Genomic DNA, 23,287 nt, shown 5'->3' on the forward strand with positions numbered 1-23,287 from the left:
AAGAAGAGGCAGCAAAAACTGAATGTGCCTAATGATCCAAACGGTACACTTTAAAAAGGCTTAAAAGCTTGGCATTAATGGCACACACTTTTAATCCTAGCACCGGGGAGATGGATCTCTGTGAGTTCCAGGACAGCAAAGTCTACACCAGAGAAACCCTGTCTCCAAAACAAACAAACAACAACAACAAAAAAAAAAAAAAAAATGGGGGGCACCATATTTCAAAACAAAATCCAGTCCTCATTTAAGAAACATCAAATATTAGTCGTTTCTGTCAATTGCTGTAAAATTTTTCTAACTTCATAGAATGCAAACCTTTTTCTCTCCCTACCTTGTAAAATTCTTTTGCAAAGATTCAGTAAATAAAACTTTCGTTTGTACTTTAAAGGTTCCACTGTGGCTTCAGAACCCAGTGACTTCCCTTTGTTTGATGTCTTTTATTTCCTTTGTTCTGATTCTTTTAAACTAGTTGATCAAGAAAAACTGTGAGGTTAGACCCTAGCAATGGGGAAGGCTACCACCTGCCCCAGTGTGCCTTGCTCCTCTGTTTTCTAAATATACATCCTGCTGGTTAGAGGTTTGCCTTGTTGAGACACTCTACCTGGAGAGGTGGTTTCTTCCTTTGTGACACCTAACTTATTTCTTTTTTGTTTGTTTCGGGTTTGTTTTTGTTTTTTTTGTTTTTTCGAGACAGGGTTTCTCTGTGGCTTTGGAGCCTGTCCTGAAACTAGCTCTGTAGACCAGGCTGGTCTCGAACTCACAGAGATCCGCCTGCCTATGCCTCCCGAGTGCTGGGATTAAAGGCGTGCGCCACCAGCACCTGGCTCACTTAACTTATTTCTAAGAGTAAGGCCCAGAAGATGGCTCAGGGGTTTAAAGTACTTGCCACCATATCTGATGACTTCCCAGGAGCCACACTGTAGAAAGGAAAAGAACCAACTCCATCATGTTATCCTCTGATATCCACCCACAAAACACAGCAAGCATGGGTACACACACACACACACACACACACACACAATTTATCAATGAAATAAACTTAAAAGTCTAAGATGAGCAGGGCTGTGGTGGCGCACGCCTTTAATCCCAGCACTCAGGGAGCAGAGGCAGGTGGATCTCTGTGAGTTTGAGGCCAGCCTGGTCTACAAGAGCTAGTTCCAGGACAGGCTCCAAAGCTACAGAGAAACCGTGTTTCGAAAAAACAAAACAAAAGTCTAACTTGAAATTAAAACAAACCACCTTACCACACAGTAACCATGGGAAAGTCTCACATATGCTTTACAAGCTTCAGCTTCAAGTCAGGCAACCCATTAAAGAGGGGGAGAGAAAGAGAGACTGAGGTTATCTGACTGATAAAAAGCCCTGGGTTCAGTCCCTAGCATCACAAAAATCACAATAGCTAGGTACAGTGATATATTTGTGTAACCTCTGCCCTTGGAAGGGAGTGTCATGAAGGGCATCCTTATGCTACATAATGAATCTGAGGCTAGCCTAGGCTACATGAGACTTTCTCCAAATGAGGTAGAGGATGAGGGGGAGGGAAGAAAGAAGGTAAGGATGAAGGGAGGGAGGAAAATCAACAAAAGTTTTTAATTTCTTTTGGCCAAACTGGCAGTTGCCCTGGCTTGAACTCCAATTCCCAGCCTGCCAAGCACTGACTCCTCCCTGGGGAGGGGGAGTGTCAGGACCACTCCCCCAGGCTATTTAGGCTTGGGTTGGAAAGAAGGAGGGCACTGGTTGTTTTCTGTCTTTTCCTTGCCATGCTCTGCCAACCATCCGAGTGTGCCATCTATTAAACACGGGCATTTGATGTGTTTTAACCTGGTCTGATTGGATTTTTTTTTTTTTTTTTGTGCCAGTGGAGCAGCTCGTCTTAAGCGTTTTCCTAACAAGTGCTTCTTTGTTGATGTTTTGAACTGAACTTTTGGGTTCTAATCTATCCTGAATGGTAAAAAATTAGAACTCAAAAAAAAAGGGGGGAGGGTCTTACAATCGTGGCAGATGCCTTTAACTCAGCACTCAGAAGGCAGAGACAAATGGGTCTCTATGAGTGTGAGGGCAGCCTGGTCTACAGATCAAGTTCCAGGAAGCCAAAGCTATATGGAGAGACCTTGTCTTTAGGAGAGAGAAAAATTAGGTCTCAGGCAAGACTGAGCAATACAAGAGCAACAGCCATAGACAAACACAGCCCCAAACAACAACAACAAAAGCCAAACAGGAAAGTGTCGAAGAACCAACCTGCTCACACCTTAGATTTTTGAGTTGCAGCATTCAAAACTGAGAATTTTTTTTAAAGATTTACTTATTGTGTATATAATATTCTATCTGCATACACGCCTATAGGCCAGAAGGGAGCACCAGATCTCATTACAGATGGTTGTGAGCCACCATGTGGTTGCTGGGAATTGAACTCAGGACCTTTAGAAAAGCAGGCAGTGCTCACCACTGAGCCATCTCTCCAGAATAAGAAGAAATTTATTTAAACCACCAAAGCTGTGGTACTTGTTATGGCTCCTCTAGGCAATTTATAGAGTGGCTGAGTCAGAGCAAAGTGCCTGACTCTCCTTCAACAGGAGGTGCCAAAAGATTTCAGCTTTCTCTGAAAGCAGGAAACCTAACACATAAATATGAAAAGTCAGTGACTCACACAAAGAGAACCTCAAGTCCCTAAAGTTATCCTTCAAGATTCACAATGAAACTATATTAACCAAATGCAGAGAAATACTAGCTTTAGCCTACTGAAATATTAATACAGGTTTTATACTTGCTGTAGTATTCACTTTGGACTCAGTACTAGAATGCCAAAATATAACTAAAAATTAGGCTTTCTCAAATATACTCATCTCATAACTGAGCTGGGGGATGAGAGAGGTCGGCAGGTGGGCTGGAAGAGGACCAAAAGTCAAGAGGAAAGAAATAAAGGTTATTCATATATAATGTAACTAACTAAACACCCAAATCGTTAAGGATAAAAATCCACCTAAAAAACCAAATTCATTTCATCTTCCTCCTAAACAGACTTGTAATGTCTCAAGCAAGGAGCACAATTCTGTCAAATATTTGTTTCATATTACATACATCAGGTAAATTCACATCAGTTTGATTCAGGCATCCATGGTACCTGGTCTACTCTACTTTATATAGCAAACATATCCTGACTATACAAAATTCCATAAGCAGGCCAGGCAGTGGTGGCACACATCTTTAATTCTAGCACTCAGGAGGCAAAGGTCAGAATTTGAGGTGAACCTGGTCTACAGAGGTAGTTCCAATACAGCTAGAGCTGATACATGGAGAAATCATATCTTCAAAAACCAAAGGGAAAAAAAGTAAAAGTACAAAAGATTACTGGAGAGGCATTCAGTAGTTGATAGTCTTGGCTGCTCTTCCAGAAGACACAGTTCCCAGTATCCACACTGGGTGGGTTCACAACTGCGTGTGGCTCCAGTCCTTGAGATCCAATTCGTATATTCTCCACAGGCACAACATACATATATCATGTATACAGATACAAATTACACACAAATAAAAAGTAAAATAATCTTTATCTTAAAGTACAAAAGAGTGGGGCTGGAGAGAGAGCTCTTAGTGGTTAAGACCACTGTCTGCTCTTCCAAAGGTCCTAAATTCAATTCCCAGAAACCACAACCATCTGTAATGAGATCTGCTGCCCTCTTCTAACCTGCAGAAATACATACAGGCAGAACATTATATGTAATAAATAAATATAAAAAAAAAAAAAGAAAGCAGGGTGGATCTCTGTGAGTTCAAGGTCAGCCTGGTCTACAAGAGCTCCAAAGCCACAGAGAAACCCTGTCTTGAAAGAAAAAAGAAAAAAAAGAAAAAAAAAAAACCACATAACTAGGTGTAAAAAGAAAAGTACAAAAAAAGAACTCAAAGAGTAATATTGAGGAAGACAGTTCAGTGGGGAAAGGGCTTGCAACACAAGTATTAAGAGCCCAAGTTTGAACTCCCAGACACACATAAAAGCTGGGCAGAGTGACACACTTCTGTAACCCCAGCACTGGCAGTAGCACAGACAGGTGAAGTCCTAGAGTTCACAGGACAGTTTAGTAAAATCAGTGAGCTCCAGGTTCAGTTAAAAACTTTGTCTCAAAAAATTAAGTAGAGAAACCGAGAATGATGGCATACACCTTTAATTCCAGTACTCAGAGGCATATGCAAGCAGCACTGAATTTGAGACCAATCCAGTCTACAACCAGGGCAACACTGAGAGTGGAGAGCAATCATGAAAGACAGCTGAAGTCAACCCCTGGCCTTCATATATACACACACACACACACACACACACACACACACGAACTTACCCCCTTTCAGCATGCGTAAGTAATGAGAGGCTCTATTGCTACTATACTACCACCATTCCCAGTAAGAAGGCAATAGGGATACAGCATAAATCAGCCTTTGTTTTTTTATTTTTATTTATTATTATTATTGCTTTGTTTTTTTTTTTTCTGAGAAGGGTTTCTCTGTGTAGCTCTGGCTGTCCTGAAACTCACTCTATAGACCAGGCTGGCATCGAACTCACAGAGATCCACCTTCCTCTGTCTCCCTGAGCCCTGGGATTAAAGCCATGGGCCACCACTGCACAGCTACAAGTCAGCCTTTGAAAATCAAAAATGACAGGGGCTGGAGAGATGGCTCAGTGGTTAAGAGCATTGCCTGCTCTTCCAAAAGTCCTGAGTTCAATTCCCAGCAACCACATGGTGGCTCACAACCATCTGTAATGAGGTTTGGTGCCCTCTTCTGGCCTGCAGACATACACACAGACAGAATATTGTATGCATAATAAATAAATTAGAAAAAAAAAGAAAATCAAAAATGAGGTGTGTGATGGGCCATGACTGTAATCTCAATATCTGTAAGGCAGATTGACAATTTAAGGTCATCCTTGGCTACAGAATGAGTTTAAGACCATCCTAGGGAAAGACTGTGGGGGGGGGGGGGAGATGACAACAGAACTAACAGCTTAAGGTGAGAAGACATTTTTGAAAGGTATTTAAAGAAAATAAAACAAATTAAATAAAACCATTTCTCATTCATTCGGCTTATCCCAGCCCATCATCACATTTTCCCTAAAAGAACATAGTCCAAAAATAAATAAGTAAATAAATAAGCCACATATTTCAAACTATAACATCAGGAAGTAGAAAAGATGCAGAAATAGCTCATGGCTATTTACACTAAGCTTCCAGCTTTCGGCAGATTCCCATGGAGAAAAACCATACGCAATGAAAACATGTTTCACATTGGGCATGGTGGTGCATGCCTTTAATCCCAGCACTCAAGAGGCAGATGAGTTTCTGAGTTCGAGGACAGCCTGGTCTACAGAGTTAGTTGAGACAGGGTTTCTCTGTAGCTTTGGAGCCTGTCTTGGAACTAGCTCTTGTAGATCAGGCTGGCCTCGAACTCACAGAGATCTGCCTGCCTCTGCCTCCCGAGTGCTGGGATTAAAGGCATGCGCCACCACCGCCTGTCCCTGTTTTTTATTTTTGAAGTGCTTTTTGCATGTACATGTGCATTGTGTGTATGAAAATGTGTTGGTTCATGTATGTGCATATGTGGGAGGAGGACAGGAGATTGTATTTATTTTAAAAAAAAGAAAACTTGTTTCACAAATAAGGTTTTTTTACTTTCAAATGTGTAATTAAAAAAAAAATAAGATGGCTCAGAGGTTAAAAGAGCTGACTGCTTTTCCAGAGGTCCTGAGTTCAATCCCCAGCAACCACATGTTGGCTCACAACCATCTGTAATGAAATCTGGTGCCTTCTTCTGGCCTGCAGGAATACATGCAAGCAGAACATTGTGTACTTAATAGATAAATAATTTAAAAAAAGAAAAAGAATTTGGGACCTGGAAGATCATTCAGCAAGTAAAGTGTTTGCCATACAAGAGCCAGGACCAGAGTTAGACTCCCCAGTACCTATGTAAATGCCAAGAGGCCATAGTCCACCTGTATTCCCCTTGTGCATGGAAAGTAGAAATGGGATCCTCAGCAGGGCAGTGGTGTCGCACACCTTTAATCCCAGAGACAGAGGCAGAGACAGGTAGATCTCTGTGAGTTTGACGCCAGCCTAGCCTACAGAGCAATTTACAGGGCAGGCCCCAAAGCTACAAAGAAACCCTATCTCAAAAAAAAAAAAAAAAAAAAAAAAAGGAAGAAATAGAATCCCCAGAGTAAACTGGTTACTTACACTTGCTGAACCAGCATGCTCTCAGTTAAGTGAGAGGCACTGTCTCTATATAAGGTAGAGCAATAAATAAATACAATCTCATCTTCTGTCCTCCTCCCACATATGCACACACATGAACCAACACATTTTCATACACACAATGCACATGTACATGCAAAAAGCACTTCAAAAAAAAAAAAAAAACAGGGCCAGGCAGTGGTGGCGCATGCCTTTAATCCCAGCACTCGGGAGGCAGAGGCAGGCAGATCTCTGTGAGTTCGAGACCAGGCTGATCTACAACAGCTAGTTCCAGGACAGGCTCCAAAGCTACAGAGAAACCCTGTCTGAAAAAAAAATAAAATAAAAAAAAAATAAATAAATAAAAAATAAAAAACAAAGGGCTGGAGAGATGGCTGAGTGGCTAAGAGCACTGGCTACTCTTCCAAAGGTCCTGAGTTCAATTCCCAGCAACCACATGGTGGCTCACAACCATCTATAATGAGATCTGGTGCCCTCTTCTGGCCTGCAGATGTACATGCAGACATAACATTATACTAAATAGATAAATAAATAAGACTGTAGCCATAAAAAAATAAAAAACAGACTTAAAACGTTTCTACTTAGAGACAGGAAAAATGTGTGTGTGTGTGTGTGTGCGCACACGCGCGCGTGATCATTTGTGTAGTCAACACCTGCCTCCCCCAGCTCAGAAGGGGCTTAGCAGTAAAATGCTCATTGCTCTTTCAGGTTCCATTCTTAAAGCCCACATAACAGTTCACAAGCATCCCTAACCCCAGTTTCAGGATTTTTAGTACCATCTGACCCCCATGGGCTATATACACATTACCTAGAAGCATATACATAAAATAAGTATTTTTAAAAACAAAAACCAACTCAGGAAACTTAAATATCCCAAAAGGTCTGTTGAGTTACAGTCAATATCTGCCAACTCCTGAGGTTTTTTATTCAATGGAGGGATCCTGCTCCCTTTTCTTGCTTCCACTGTTCTTTACAAAGCAGAATGGTTTCTGTATAAATTTCCCTGGCTTGGCGCAGTGTGGTGACATTCCTTTAGTGCCAGCACTCAGGAGGCAGAGGCAAGTGGGTCTCTGTCAGTTCCAGGCCAGCCTGATCTACAGTATAGTAAGTTCTAGGGCAGCCAGAGCTATGTGAGAGTCTGTCTCGAAAACAGAAAAACAAATTCGAATTTGTTCAGGATTCCTACTTAATTTATTTGGTTTTTTTTTTGTTGTTGTTGTTGTTGAAGGCTTTTCCATTATCTAATGAGATGATCATGTGTTTTTTTTTCTTTCAGTTTGTTTATATGGTGGATTACATTGACAGATTTTTATATTTATTGATTGATTGATTGATTGATTGATTATGTATACAATATTCTGTCTGTGTGTATGTCTGCAGGCCAGAAGAGGGCACCAGACCTCATTACAGATGACTGTGAGCCACCATGTTGTTGCTGGGAATTGAACTCAGGACCTTTGGAAGAGCAGGCAATGCTCTTAACCACTGAGCCATCTCTCCAGCCCTATTTGTTTGTTTCTAATACAAGGTCTCATTATTTAGACTGGGCTGGTCTTGATTGAAGATGCCCTCCAAATTCTTGTACCTTCCAAATTCTGACAGACTTTACACAGCACTAACACACCAAGAACAACAAACGTGCCTGGAGAGTGTAGAACACCCACAGTTCAAGCTTGAAGGAATTTTTTTTGTGTTTTTCTCACAGACCAGATTTTGCATAGAGCATCATGAGCTTTCTTCACCAGCCCTGCCTCCCTCTTCTAACAATCTCCACATCTGGAGTTATTGGTTGCTTCTGTAAGACCCTTCAGTTATCCCAGCAGGTAATTCACGTGGTTTGCAATATTTCAGCCATGATGGTACTCCTAGTTTTCACAATTATCTTAAACAAGAGGTCATCAGGTACTAAAAGGGACAGAAAGGCTCCCATTCACAGCTCCTCTACAAGACCCTAAAACCTTAGTGCCAGTTGTAATTACAATAATGCCTCAAACATTAGGCAAAGGAACTAGGCTGACCATCAATGCTGTCCATACTGTATATTTACTTCCAGTCACCTCCACTTGGTTTTCATAGACCTTACCAAGCTAAATCTATTGAGAAGCCCATGGACCAACAGCAAGTCAGTACAATGCGCACAATTTGCTAGGCCAACTCCCATACCATATTTTGGTTCATGACACACACAATACTGCTAGTTACACAAACTATCACTCTGTATTTCCAAGCATAGGAGTCAGTTTGACTCTATACACTTCTAAATTTCACTTGGTATCTCTTGAAGTAGACCTTATTGTTAACAACTTTAACAAATGCCATGCTTCAGAACAGACATCCTCATATGTGGCTTGCAATCAAGCTGCAGGCTCAGCAGTGACACAATAAACTTGTGGTAGTAGGTATTTGAATTTTTTTTTTTTTTTTTGCTTCCTTTTTTGAGATAGGCACTCACTGAAGCTTTGGCTGTTATCCAGGACTCTACTTCAGAGGATAGCCTGAGTCAGCCTCCTGTGCTAGGATTAAAGGCATGAACCACCAGGCCCAACCTAGCTTGTCTGTTTTTTCTTATTTTGCGTAAGTTTTCTGTTTTGGTTTTGTTTGAATAGATAGGGTACAAATATTTATTTCTCCAACACTACAATAAAAAAGGCAATAATCAAGTGTGACAGATAAACTAAATAAAACAAAGCTTAAGGGTGTACATGACTTTCTGAAATGACAATAAAATTGGAGACCATATTAATGAATACCAAGTTAAGGATGGGGATAGGTATGTATGCTTATAAAAAGAGATGCTTTATGTTGATAAAATATTTAACTATCACAGTGAATATACAAGCATGTAATAATATGATACATAATATAATAATGCAGAGAAACAAACTCATACATGTACACATAACACTGACAAATAATTGATTTTTTAGAAAATTTCACAACAAATACTCTCTAATGGTTTTGTAACTTATCATTACTAGAAGAAATTAGATGGCGTACACAAGACCTCTGTTTTGTTTATTTGTGCATGTGTGTGTGAGAGAGAGAAAAAGACCTCATTTCCAAATGTGCACTTGTAAAAGTGAGAGGACAAGTTGTAGGGCTTGGTTCTCTCCTTTTACCAAATTGGATCCTGGGGCTGGAACTTAGCTCATCACATTTGGTGCCAGGAGTCTTTACTGGGTCTAATGAGACCTCTGTTTATACTTCTTACAATTACAAATATGTCAAACTGCGCTGGGGAAGCAGAGGCATGAGTTCAAGGCCATCCTGAATAGAATAAGAATATTGTGTGCTCGTGCTCTCTCTCTCTCTCTCTCTGAAGCTAAAATCATCTCAATAAAAATTTCAATTAAGGGTGAAAGAGATGGCTCAGCAGCTACCAGCACTTGTTGCTAAGAAGGACTGAGCTCAGTTTCCAGCACCCACATGGCAGTTTACAATCAACTCCTACTCAAGCAACATGACACCCTCTTCTAGCTTCTGCAGGCACTAGGCTTGCACATGGTGAATGTATACACACACACAAACACCCACACACATGCAAGCAAAACACCCACATAAAATATTATTTCTTTTTTTCGTTGTTTTTTTTTTTTTGGTTTGTTTTCTAATTTTTGTTTTTCAAGACAGGGTTTCTCTGTGGCTTTGGAGTCTGTCCTGGAACTAGCTCTTGTAGACCAGGCTAGCCTCGAACTCACAATTCCATTTAAAAAGCTAACACAGAGCAGGCAGGGTGGCCCATGCCCTTAATCCCTACAGACACAGGCAGACAAATCTCTTGAGTTCCAGGCCAGCCTGATTTACAAACCGAGCGCCAGGCCAGTTAGGGCTACATAGAAACCCTGTCTCAAAAACATCCCCCACAAACAACAACACAATCCAAAAGAGCATAGCCAGTCCTATATGGACACCCCCCTCCCATTTTTTAGACTGTTTTTTGGTTTTTCAAGACAGGGTTTTTCTATGTATCTCCGGCTGACCCAGAACTTGTTCTGTGGCCCAGGCTGTCCTTGAACTCACAGACATCCACCTGTTTCTAACTCCAAAGTGCTGGGACCAACGCCTGGCCCCAATATGGTAGCATATGCTTTATGTTATGTTCCAGTCGGAAGCAGGCTCTGGAAGTTTGAAGGCAGTCAGGCCTAGGCCAGCTAGGTATAGGGAGATTTTGTCTCAAAAAGCCACTACTGGGGCTGGAGAGATGGCTCAACGGTTAAGAGCACTGATTGTTCTACCAAACATCCTGAGTTACATTCCCAGCAACCACATGGTGGCTTACAACCATCTCTAATAAGATCTGGTGCCAACTTCTGGCCTGCAGGGACACATGCAAGCAGAACATTGTATACATAATAAATAAATAAATAAATAAATAAATAAATAAATAAATAAATAAATAAATAAAACCTTTTTTTTAAAGGCCACTACTGTCCTCAAAAGACTGACTGTGGTAGCTCAAAGTGAAATACCCTGACTCAAAAAAAAAAAAAAAAAAAAAACTAAACCAAAATAAAGGAAAATCACTATTGATCTCATCATAAAATGTACTAATTATCTGAAACACCAACTTCACAGTAACAACTACAAACATACCATAATCTTAATATTAAAAACTCAACTTTCTGTCAACAAAAACATTCTTTTTCCTTAAAGCAACAGACCATCCTCGCATATTTTTAAGAAAAAGAATTAAGTGGCACACTCTCACATTTTTTCAACTTCATCTCCATATAGACTTTATATATACTTATTATAAAGAGAGAGAGGGAAGGGACTGGAGAGATGGCTCAGTGGTTAAGAGCACTAGCTGTTCTTCCAGAGGACCGGCCGGGTTCAATGTGCAGCACCTACAAGGCAGCACACAACTGTAACTCCAGACCATGGTATCCAACACCCTCATACAGACATATATGCAGGCAAACACCAATGCACATAAATTCAAAACCTTTAAATAAAAAAGAGAGGAAAGAACAACTCAAATCCACTATGTACGTTATGGAACATATAAAGATAAAACAACTTTGTTGAACTGGTTATTTCCTTCCACCTTTACATGAGTGCAATGCACAATTCAAGTCATCAAGATTTGCTTGCACTTTTACCCACTAACCCATCTTACCAGCCCATCTCCCAACTAGCAATTATGAGTTCCCATCCCTTCATTCCTTTTTCTTTTTAATATTTATTTATTTATTATGTATACAATATTCTGTCAGTGTATATGCCTGCAGGCCAGAAGAGGGCACCAGACCCCATTACAGATGGTTGTGAGCCACCATGTGGTTGCTGGGAATTGAACTCAGGACCTTTGGAAGAGCAGGCAACGCTCCTAACCTCTGAGCCATCTCTCCAGCCCATCCATTCCTTTTTCTAAAGGCCCATGCAGCCCTCAAATTGGCAGCAAACTTTCTGTTTAGCCCCCAGAGTTCTGAGATTTTAACAGTGTACACGAACATAATGCCCAGCTCAGCATCTTCCTACATGCTTATTTGACATCTATTCAGTAATGCTTCTATTCAGACCTTTCTGCCCGTTTTAATTTAAGTTAGTTCCATATAACATGTTTTCTGAGCTCTTTTTGTTTTGGATATATCTTTCTTAATGAGTTTTTTGTTTGTTTTGTTTATTTTGGTTTGTTTTTTGAGACAGGTTCTCTCCTAGCTGGTCTGGAATACTATGTAGACCAGCCTGGCCTTGAACTCAGAGATCCATCTGACCCTGCCTTGGAGTACTGGGATTAAAGGTGAGATTTTTTTTGTTTTGTTTTGTTTTGTTTTTTTGAGACAGGGTCTCTCTAGCTTTGGTGCCCATCCCGGAATTAGCTCCTGTAGACCAGGCTGGCCTCGAACTCCCAGAGATCCACCTGCCTCTGCCTCCCAAGTGCTGGGATTAAAGGCATGCACCACCACCACCCGGCAAGATGTATTTTTTCAAGTAATTTCTCATGATCTATGGCTTTTCTGCTTATTCTCAGTTTTTGTTTGTTTGTTTTCAAGACAAGGTTCTCTGGCTGTCCTGGAACTCCCTTTGTAGTCCAGGCTGGCCTCAAACTCAGAGACCCACCTCCCTCTGCTTCCCTGAGTGCTGAAATTAAAGGCAAGCATCACCACTGCCCAGCTCTGCTTATTCTTTTAACTAAGTTTATTTACTCTTTATTTGTATGTGTTTCTTAATTACTAGAGATCAAATCCAGGCCCTCACACACAACTAGTCAAGCATCCCTAACACTAAGCACTAAATTTATTTTAAATATCACACACAATTCCCAGTAACCAAGTCAGCAGGTTCAGAATTCCAACTCCAAGGGATCTACCTACTTATGGTACCTGCATTCAAAGATGTGCAAACCCACAATCAAACACACACATATACACATAATTTAAATTAATTTTTAATATTCATTTTATGCAATGTTTCTTTATTTTAATGAACCCAGTTTCACACATACTGACCATTATCAAGATATAGACACTGGGGCTAAAGATCTAGCTCAATTGGGAGAATGCTTGCCAGCAGGCCTGAATCTCTGAGTTTGAACTATACTACACAAACCAAATTTGGTGACAAGTATCTAAAATTGTGGCACTCAAGAGGTAGTGGCAGGAAGATCAGAAGTTCAAGATCATGCTCAGCTAGACAGTGAGTTTGAGGCGAACCTGTGATAAATGGCACCTATCATTACATTTATATTCGTTCTCTACACACACACAAACATACACAAGAATTCATGCCAAGATATATCCTATGTGGTTCCTTGTATCAGTAGCCACTGAGATGTCTTCCATCACTAAAGTATACATAGCTGTGCATTTTGTTTTTGAGATTTTGTTTGTTTGTTTTTTGTTTTTCAAGTCAGGGTTTCTCTGTAGCTTTGGAGTCTGTCCTGGAGCTCATTCGAGACCAGGCTGACCTCAAACTCAGAGATCTACTTGTCTCTGTCTCCTGAGTATTGAGATTAAAGGTGTGCGCCACTACCGCCCTTCCTCTAACATCCTTATTTTAACAAACATAGTACAAACAAAACTCTATCTCATGAAGCGTTTTGAGACTAGTAGCATTTTCCATTTGCCATGAAGTTTTGAAGAATTCACCATGCTGTTTTTATTACTTCTTTCTCTTCCTGCTAAATTCTGTAGCGATAACCAAAGTTGATCCATTCACTGAAGAAATTTGGATGTATACTGTGTTCAGTAAGTTAAATGAAACCACTAAAAACACTAGTACAAATTTTTCTGTGAATGTATTATCCTTTTCCTAGAATAAATAACTGAAACTGAAACTTGACTAATCTGAAAAACTGACACACTATTTCTGAAACTGCCAGTACCACTTTACACTACCCTGTGTTCCATCCCCAGAACCATTTTTTAAAAAAGTATCATCATTAAGTATAAGGCAGATTAAAAACAGATTTCCATTATTTTTAAAGGTTTTTAAGAACTAGAATTCTGTCAGGCACGGTGGCACAGACCTTCAATCTCAGCAATCCCAAGGCAGAAACAGGCAGATATTTAAATTCCAAAGTCAGCCTGGTCAACATAGGATTCCAGGCCAGCCAGGGGCTACATAGTAAGACCCTGTCCCATAGGTATGGGGAGGGACATAGACAGGAAGAGAGGGAGATGAGGAAGGCAAGGAGAGAGGTGGAAATGGGGTAGTGGTGGGGGTGTCGTGTCATGTTGAGAAACAATAAATATCCTGGGTGTTTCAAGACAGCCCAGCAGACTGTAAAACCGTGTATAAGAACAGAGATACCATCATATATAATGCACTGACAGAGAAATTCACATAATTTAGCAATCACCAAGTTAGGCAGGAGTGACTTCCTGGAACTAGTGGCCATAAGCATCATTTTCTCATAGCTATAAATCAGGACAGTCACAGCTCCCTCAGCTATTCAATGTGGTTTTAGAAGGAACTCTTTAGCCTTTCTGATGCTCTTGTGAAGGTTTTGGTTCTTTAATTAGTTTTGGTTGACTTGTACTGTAACAAAATTAATTTCTCCCACATCACCAATTTTTAGGGCAAAGGTTCATGATATCTCATTACTATTTTACCATCTGTAAAATCTTCTCTAAAATGCTTCTTTCATCCCTGATATTGTATCCTATTAAAATATTACAGTCAACAAAGGACCACAAAAACAAACCTGGTATCCTACCATTACAATGAAAATAAAAATCCCTATTGCCTAGTGAAGTCACATCATAGCATGAAGTTACACCTCACACTGTAGCATAAAACATTACTTAGATTTGTAAAGATGCTGATATATGCAAATCTATATATCAGATACATAAAAACATAGCACACTAAATTCTGAATTATTCAACACAACAGCAATAAACAACAATTATATACAAGTGACAGTGGCAATAAACAATTCTGACACTACAGACTTATGTATACTACATAAAACTATTTTAGAGTGTACTCCTTTTAAAGTATAGTTCTATTTAGTGTGTGTATAAACATATACATACAACATATGTATACATGTGTGTATATACACACAAACTATGTGTATATGTATGTGTGTAAATACATATATGTTTATGTATGTGGTATAAGGCACCATGCCCAGTATTTGGGAAGTTGAGGCAGAATGACACTAAATTCCAAGGACAGCTTCAGCTACCTAGACAAAAGTAAATAAACGTACAGAGTATACTTTATTATGCCAGCAGAAGTTTCATATTTGTTTCATAGAGAAGTCATGCAAAAGTGCTGGAGAGATGGCTCAGAGATTAAGAGCACTAGCTGCTCTTCCCAAGGTCCTGAGTTCAATTCCCAGCAACCACATGGTGGCTCACAACCATCTATAATGAGATCTGGTGCCCTCTTCTGGCCTGCAGGTAAATATTATACAGGCAGAACACTATAAACAATAAATTTTTTTTAAAAAGTAGTCATGCAGAAGCCAGCATTGAAAAGGCAGGGCAAGCAGATCTCAGGGCCATCCTGGTCTCCATAGTGAGTTCCAGCCAAAATAACCCTGTCTTGGAAAAACGATAGAAAAAAAAAAAAAAAACAAGCAAAGAAGGCAGGCAGAAAAACAGCAAGCTCAAAGTCAATCCAAGCCACTTAGGAAAACTCTATTTACAAACAAAAATCAAAAATCAAAAAAAGCGGGCTAGCAAGCTGGCTCAGTGGTTAAGGAGTGCTTCCTGTTTATTCAGTGGAACTGAGTTCAGTTCCCAGTACCCAAATAAGATGGCTTACAATTGCCTGTAACTTTTGCTCCCTGGGGTTTAACGTCCCCTTGTAGACTCCGTGGATACTGTGCACAAGACATGTACACATAATCAAAAACTAAAATGGGTGGCGGTGCATGCCTTTAATTCCAGCACTCAGCAAGCAGAGGCAGGCAGAGGCCAGCCTCGTTAACAGTTTTATGACAATCAGGGCTACACAGAGAATCCCTGTCTCGAAGAAAAAAAAAAAAAACAACAACTAAAAATTAATCATTTAAATAAAAACAAGCAAAAAACAGACATACATGAAGTACATAAATTTATTTTATGTGCCTGAGTGTTCTTGGCTGCATGTATAAATACCATGTCTATGCTCAGGGCCCACAGAGGTCAGAACTAACATGGAATGCTAGAACTGGATTACAGATGGTTGTGAACTACCATATAGGTGATGGTAAATGAACCCAACCCAGGTCCTCAGCAAGAGCAACAAGTGTTCCTAACTGCTGAGCCATCTCTCTAACCTCAGCAGTTAACTCATTTTAATCCCAGCACTGACTGGGGGAGGCAAGAAGGATCTCTAAATTCAAGGCCAGCCTGATTACTAGGGAATTCCAGTCCAACCAAGACTACACAGTAAGTTGTCTCAAAATTTAAAAACAAAATAAAAATAAAAAAAGTGAGTGGATACTGGGGCTGAGGAGGTAAAGCCTTAGCATCAGAGTTCAGATGCTAACATAAAAAAAAAAATCTAGGACAGGGGCTGGAGAGATGGCTCAGAGGTTAAGAGCACTGACTGCTCTTCCGGAGGTCCTGAGTTCAATTCCCAGCAACCACAAGGTGGCTCACAGCCATCTATAATGAGATCTGGTGCCCTCTTCTGGCATGTAAGCATACATGGAAGGAATGTTGTATACATAATAAATAAATCTTGAAGGAAAAAAAAAGCTAGGACGGGGTCAGTGAAAAAGCTTAGCTGGTAAAGGCTCATAACACCAAGCTTAAAATCTGAGTTTGATTCCCCAGCACCCACACAGTGGAAGAACTGACTTCCTTCTCCTGTTGTTCTGACCTTCACTTGCACCTTCACTGGCACAGTGAAGACCAAGCAATCAAATACAAACAAACAAACAAAGCCAGATACAGTTGTATATATCAACAACCCCAACGTTATGTGGGGGTGGGCAATAAGAAGACAGGAGGATCCCTGGAACTCAATAACCAGGCAGTCTAGCAAAAAGGACAAGCCCCAGGCTCACGAAGAGACTGTCTCAGTCAGGCTTGGTGGCACATACCTGTGATCCCAGTACTAGGGCAGCAGAGGCAGGAGAATCTCTGTGAGTTTAAGGCCAGCCTCGTCCACATAGAAACTGTAAACTCTTAAAAAACAAAAGAGACAGAAAATGAGAAACAAAAGTGGTGGCACACCCCTGTAATCCCAGACTCAGGAGGAAGAGGCAGGAAGATCTCTATGAGACCAGCCTGACAACAAGGCCTACACAGAAACTCTATCTCATCAATGAGAGAGGAGAGAGGAGGGAGAGAGGGGGAGGGAAGGGGAGGGGAGCGGAGGGGAGGGGAGGGGAGGGGAGGGAGAGCACAAGCAAGCAGGGCAGCAGTTGCACATGCCTTTAATCTCAGACCTCAAGAAGCCAGTCTGGTCTACAAAGCAAATTCCAGGACAGGCTCCAAAGCCAAAGAGAAACCCTGTCTTGAAAAACCAAAAGGAAAAAAAAAAAAAAGATTAAAAAAAAAGAGAGAAAGAGAGACAGCCAGGAGTGGGTGAGGGTGCACACCTTTGAACTCGGGAGGCAGATCTCTGGGTATATAGGTAAGACCCTGTGAAAGGCAAGACAAGGAGACAAACCCAAAAGGAGAGACAGGTATAGTGGTACAAGCCTTTAATCTGGGGAGACAGAGAAAGCAGATCTCTGAGTTAAAGGACAACACAGCAAGTTCCAGGGCTACACAGTAAAACCCAGTCTCAAAAGTAAACAAATAAAAAAAAGGTAGAGGAAGACTGTTGGCATTGACCTCTGGCTTCCATGTGCAGCCATGGGCAATGGCACATGAACACACCTAAGAATAAAAAAATTGGGGGGGCTGGAGAGATGGCTCAGTGGTTAAGAGCATTGTCTGCTCTTCCAGAGGTCCTGAGTTCAATTCCCAGCAACCACATGATGGCTCACAACCATCTGTAGTTAGGTCTGGTGCCCTCTTCTGGCCTGCAGACATACAGACAGAATATTGTATGCATAATAAATAAATAAATTTTTTTTTTTTAATTTAAGCCGGGCGGTGGTGGCGCTGTGAGAGCTGCTGTGCTAGTGTAACAGGAATCAACACAAAATGACTGGTAGCAGCTTGGTGGTATTGGTTTTATACAGTAAGTACAAAAGAACAAATGGTGAGCCAGGCATAATAGTATACACTTGTAATCACAGCACTCAGGAGGCTGAGACAGGAAAACCATGATTAAGCACCTGAATACACGACAGAGAAAATCTTCAAAGGTAAATGAAGGGAGGTGGTGAGAAGTCTCAGCAGTTAAGAACACTTAGTGGGCCGGGCGGTGGTGGCGCACGCCTTTAATCCCAGCACTCGGGAGGCAGAGGCAGGCGGATCTCTGTGAGTTGGAGACCAGCCTGGTCTACAGAGCTAGTTCCAGGACAGGCTCCAAAACCACAGAGAAACCCTGTCTCGAAAAACCAAAAAAAAAAAAAAAAGAACACTTAAAGAACACTTGCTGGGAGAGGGAGGTAGTGGAGCATGCCTTTAATCCCAGCACTCAGGAGGCAGAGGCTGGAGGATCACAGAAATCCTCCAGCCTGGTCTACAAAAACAAACGAACAGGTGTTGATCTTGCACAGTACCTGGGTTTGGTTCCAGCACCCACATGGGGGCTCACCTCTTCTGACCTCTGCAGGAACCAGACATGCATATGCATGTGGTAAGTACTCAGATATACATGTAGGCAAAACATAATTTTCAAAAGGTAAATGAAAGCAAATAAGATAAAAATTAAATAAAGCTACCTTGGTTTAATACTTAAATCAGTTCTCTCTCTCTCCTCTCTTCTCCCCCTTCCCTTCCATAACCCACTTAATCCAACCTCACTCTGCACGGCGTGCCTATCCATCTGTCTTTAGCCCATTGCAGCCACATGGCTCACCGCTGGGGACCAGCCACCTTCGGAGACCTGCCTCATGGTCTCGTGCTGCCCGGGACTGGCTGCTCTTGGGACCCCCTGCCTACTGCCCGCACCGGGGATCCCACAGCAATTTTAATTTTTCCATTACATATACCCTCTTCTGGTCTCCAAGGGCTCCTGCACATATGTGATGCATATAAACTCAGACAGGTGTACACACATACACAAAGAGGATAATAAGCATTTTTTAAAGACTTGCAGGACTTAGACCTGGCAGTAGTAGATTGCATGCCTTTAATCCCAGCACTCAGGAGGCAGAGGGAAGAGAAACTCTGAGTTTGAGGGCAGCCAGGGCTACACAAAGAGAAACCCTGTCTTAAGAAAGAAAAAAAAAAAAGACAAAAACAAAAAAAAAGAAAGAAAAAGACAATTAGATTTATTGCTATTTACTTTCTAAATCTTCTATCCACAACAAACATCTATTCTTTTGTAATAAACTACATATTTGAACCACCCTTTAACTGTGGGGATGGAGAGCTCACTGGTTAAGAAAGCTCTGTTCGGGGCTGGACAGATGGCTCAGAGGTTAAGAGCATTGCCTGCTCTTCCAAAGGTCCTGAGTTCAATTCCCAGCAACCACATGGTGGCTCACAACCATCTATAATGGGGTTTGGTGCCCTCTTCTGGCCTGCAGGCATACACAGACAGAATATTGTATACATAATAAATAAATATTTAAAAAAAAAAGACCCTGTCTCAAAAAATAAAAAGGGGGCTAGAGAGATGGCTCAGAGGTTAAGAACACTGGCTGTTCTTCCCAGAGGACCTGAGTTCAATTCCCAGCAACCATATGGTGCCCTCTTCTAGCATAGAGGTGTAATACAGGGGGAATATTGATTGTATAAACTCGGTGGTGGTGGCAGCGCATGCCTTTAATCCCAGCACTCGGATTAAAGGCACTCGGGAGGAAAAGGCAGGCGGATCTTTTTGAGTTCAAGACCAGCCTGGTCTACAAGAGCTAGTTCCAGGATAGGCTCCAAAGCTACAGAGAAATTCTGTCTCAAAAAAAAAAAAAAAAATTAAAGAATGTAAACTTCTTACGGACATCCTCAAAAAGCTGAAAGGGTTATGAGCCAGCTAACGCAGTCCTAGGTAGGTATAACCTTAAATTTATATACCAAAGATAACACCCTTTGCTATTTATGATGGCCAGGAAACAGAACCAATCTAGATGTTCATCAACCAATGAAGGAAGGCAAAGTGGTGGAACACATCTGGAATTCCTTCGCTTAGGAGGCAAATGCAGGGGTTCTCTATAAGGCCAGCCTGGTCTATCTGAGCGGTGAGTATATGCAATATACACATTCAATAAATTATAACTGGGACCAGAAACAGTGAAATCACTTTTTTGGTGGGGTTTTGTTTTGTTTTGAGATAGCCTATATTCACTACACAGTCTAGCCTGGAACTCACTATGCAGACCAGGCTGACCTCAAACTGCCTGCCTCTGCCTCCCAGTAAGCTGGGATTTAAGGCTTGTACTAACCCACCCATAACAATTATCATTTTTATATATAAGGAAACTGAGACTCAGAGAGTTTAATTAACTGACCCAGTTTTTTTTTTAAATTGCTTTAGAACTGGAGGTTCAATGATGTAACATGCACTTAAAATAGATAAGCCCCTGAATTCAGTACTCATCACATTCTTCCTCTTGATCTAAAGCTAGGTTCGTGATGAACTCAGCTAGCAAACCTAGGTCACCTGCTACAGAATCCCATGATTTTCTTTCCAATACATCTCCTCAAGTCTGGAATTTATAAACACTTAAATTATGAAAATAAGGCATTACACAAATTTTATGAAGCTGTTACTCTACCTGAAAATTGCTAAAATGTTTACAGTCCAGAAAGAGGAACAGTAATGTAAGCCATACTCTCCAACATGCTGACAAGCGTCAGTGTCTAAGAGAAATGGTTTGCAGCGGGAGAGGTATGTCACCAGAGAAAACATGTCCAAGTAGAAATCTTAAGCCTAAATCACAGGTAGCAACAAAGATAAGGGCACAACAGGCAATAATCAAGTAATATCTACCAAAAACAAAACTAAACAAAAAAGAAACATACTTTCTGTTACCTAGTGGACTTTTTTTGTTAATGGTCTTTTTGTTAGTTAGCAAAGCAAGCTCTGAATATGGGACTTAAGAAGTCAGTAAAAGACTTCCTATAGTAAAGATGCTAAATACAGCACTTCAAGTTTGGCCCCAACCCAAATCCGCACAGTATTTTACCTCTACCGGGCAAGGAAATCAATCAAAATGCAAAAGTATCTAATATCAATGAAAGGTGGGTCTCAAATGCAATTAAGACTAGGAAAAGAAAAAAAATGCCACCAGGGAAACAATTAAAGTGTTTTCTTTTAACAGTCACTAAGAGCTTTGTTCTTTGTTTGGGTTAAACATTCACAGGCAAGAGGGTTGCCTGCATTATAACCAGAGTACACGTGAAAGTTTTGCTCCCAAGTGGTTGGTGTATGTCACCATTGTGCCTTGGTTCCTGTCATCCAAAGCTCCCGAATAGCTAACGCCTTCCGTCTAGAAACGACTTTAAAGCGTTCCTGACAGTCTTTATGTGCGATAACATATACTTTTCTGACTTTAATTCCCAATCCAGGGACATAATTCCTGCAATTAACCTCTCCCTTACTCCAGAAAGGCCACCAACCACAAGGGTTACAACCAAATGTTAACTTTCTTTAAAAAAATAAAATAAACACAAGACTATAACCCAATAAATGGCCCAGCGTTAAAGTATCTACTGCAACCTAAGTTCAACCAAGACTCATTTAGTGGAAAAGAGTTCTCCAGCAAACTATCTTCTGACCAGAAAAAGCGAGCCAGAGAGAGAGAGAGAGAGAGAGAGAGAGAGAGAGAGAGAGAGAGAGAGAGAGAGAGAGAGAGAGAGAGAGAGAGAGAGAGAGCGCGCGCGCGCGCGCACACACACACACACACAGGAAATAGCCATAAGTATTTATTAAGGAAGGGGGAGAAAGAAAGACAGAGAAAAGAGATAAAAGGAGAGAGGAGAGAGAGAGAGAGAGAGAGAGAGAGAGAGAGAGAGAGAGAGAGAGAGAGAGAGAGAGAGAAAACGCGCGCGCGGGCACGCACACACACTAATGTGCAGTATTCTTCGATTTAAAAAAAAGCACAAGAATTCTAGGTCAGGTGTGGCCCACGCCTTTAATCCCACTCGGGAAGTGGAAGCAGGAGGATCAAAGAGTAAGGCCAGGTCAGGTACACAGCAAGTTGGTGCCAGTCTGGGTTACAGCCAAGTCTAATGGGGTTCAGGCTCTTCATCACATCGGCTGGGTGCATGAGACAGGATCATTACCTCTGAGTTCGAAATTTAGGCTACATACTGAGTTGAGTTTCGAGGCCAGTCTGGCTACACAGTGAACCTCTGCACCAAAAGTAAAATAAAAATCAAACCAAAACAAAACAATAAAAAAGACCGCTAGCCAGGCCAGGTAGAGTGAGCTCTTATAATCTCTCGTTGTGCCCGGCAGGTGGGAGAATGGAAATTCTCGGCGAACCTGGGCAACACAACTAGACCAGTCTCAAAGAAATAGGGGAATGGAGAAAAGAAAACGAGAGACGCTTTCTATGACCATAAATATCCAGTTGCCAGGAGGCCTTTGTTTCTCTCACGTATTGAGACCAGAACTCAATTTCCAGTTGGGAGTGGACAATTAGTGCTTAGTGGGACATTTGTAACGAGCCACATAGGAATGAAACTCGTGCAAAGCGCCAGGCTCGGCCTTTCTCGGGCCCCCAACACAGATCTCAATTTTAGAAAGCATCCAGGCGGACTCTCCAGCTGTTTCTCCGGATTCCCAGTAACTTCTCCAGCCCCCTCCTGGGCAGCCCTCAAAGCCGCACTCCCATCCCAACGCGCTTCCTTCCTCCAAACTTCGCGTCTCTGCGAGCGGCCTCGCCGTGCAGGCTAGGCCTAGGTTGCCACACGGCCTCCTCCTCCCCAAAGTCCCTCCGCTGGGAGCCCCACCGGCCGCGGCCAGCCCCGCAGATGCCCGTCCTTATTCTCTCCGGCGACCTGTCCCCTCCGGTCCCCCCAAGCACGCAACGGCCGGGCCCGAAAATGGCGGAGCGCGACGGCCCGCGGCCCTCAGAGGCCCCGGCGCGCACTCACCGTGGGGGGCCGGAATGGGCGCCTAACCGCGAGCGCGGTGTCCTTCGGCGCCGCAGGGAATGTCTCTCCTGCCTGGTACGCTTCCCTTCTCCCCACTCTCAATTCCTCTCCTTCAAAGATGCAGCCGCCATCTTCCCCGAGGAGCCACCGAGCGTACGCCTTGCGTCACCACGGCCGCACGGTGCACGTCACGCGCGGCTGTGCCGCAGGTCTCCCGTAGGGCTCATGGAAGAGCATGCGCGCAGGTGAAGGGTGGAGCCTGAATCTCCGGCGCCCAAATATTTGTGTCGGGGTTGGGACAGGGCCTTTCGCCTTGTGGACTTTCTTCACCTTGTGAGCTATCAAAAACTTCCCATTATACCAAACTAAATAAAACACCCTTTCAAGCCGGGAGTGGTGGCTCACGCTTGTAATCCGAACACTTACTATAGGCTAAAACAGTCAGAACATCCAGAGAAACCCTGTCTCGAGGAAAAAAAAAAAAAAAAAAAAAAAAAAAAAAAA

At 41.9% G+C, this 23,287-nt stretch overlaps 1 protein-coding gene across 4 annotated transcripts in view; it reads right to left on the reverse strand.

The window, feature by feature from the left end:
* Wdr33 (WD repeat domain 33) overlaps positions 1-22,968 on the reverse strand; it is a 106,573-nt gene extending 83,605 nt beyond the window's left edge. The window contains exon 1 of one of the 4 annotated variants that reach the window (XR_007590538.1): positions 22,784-22,964. The gene's annotated coding sequence lies outside the window, so the exon portion shown is untranslated. Of the gene's footprint in view, positions 1-22,783 lie in introns of all 4 variants that reach the window. The other 3 variants (XM_050135087.1, XM_050135086.1, XM_050135088.1) reach the window with 3 other exon arrangements.
* Positions 22,969-23,287: the final 319 nt, after the last annotated feature.

Source organism: Alexandromys fortis, unplaced genomic scaffold (genome assembly GCF_014885135.2).
Source record: "Alexandromys fortis isolate MF-2015 unplaced genomic scaffold, M_Fortis_MF-2015_v1.1 scaffold_25, whole genome shotgun sequence".
NCBI classification, from domain to species: Eukaryota; Metazoa; Chordata; class Mammalia; order Rodentia; family Cricetidae; genus Alexandromys; species Alexandromys fortis.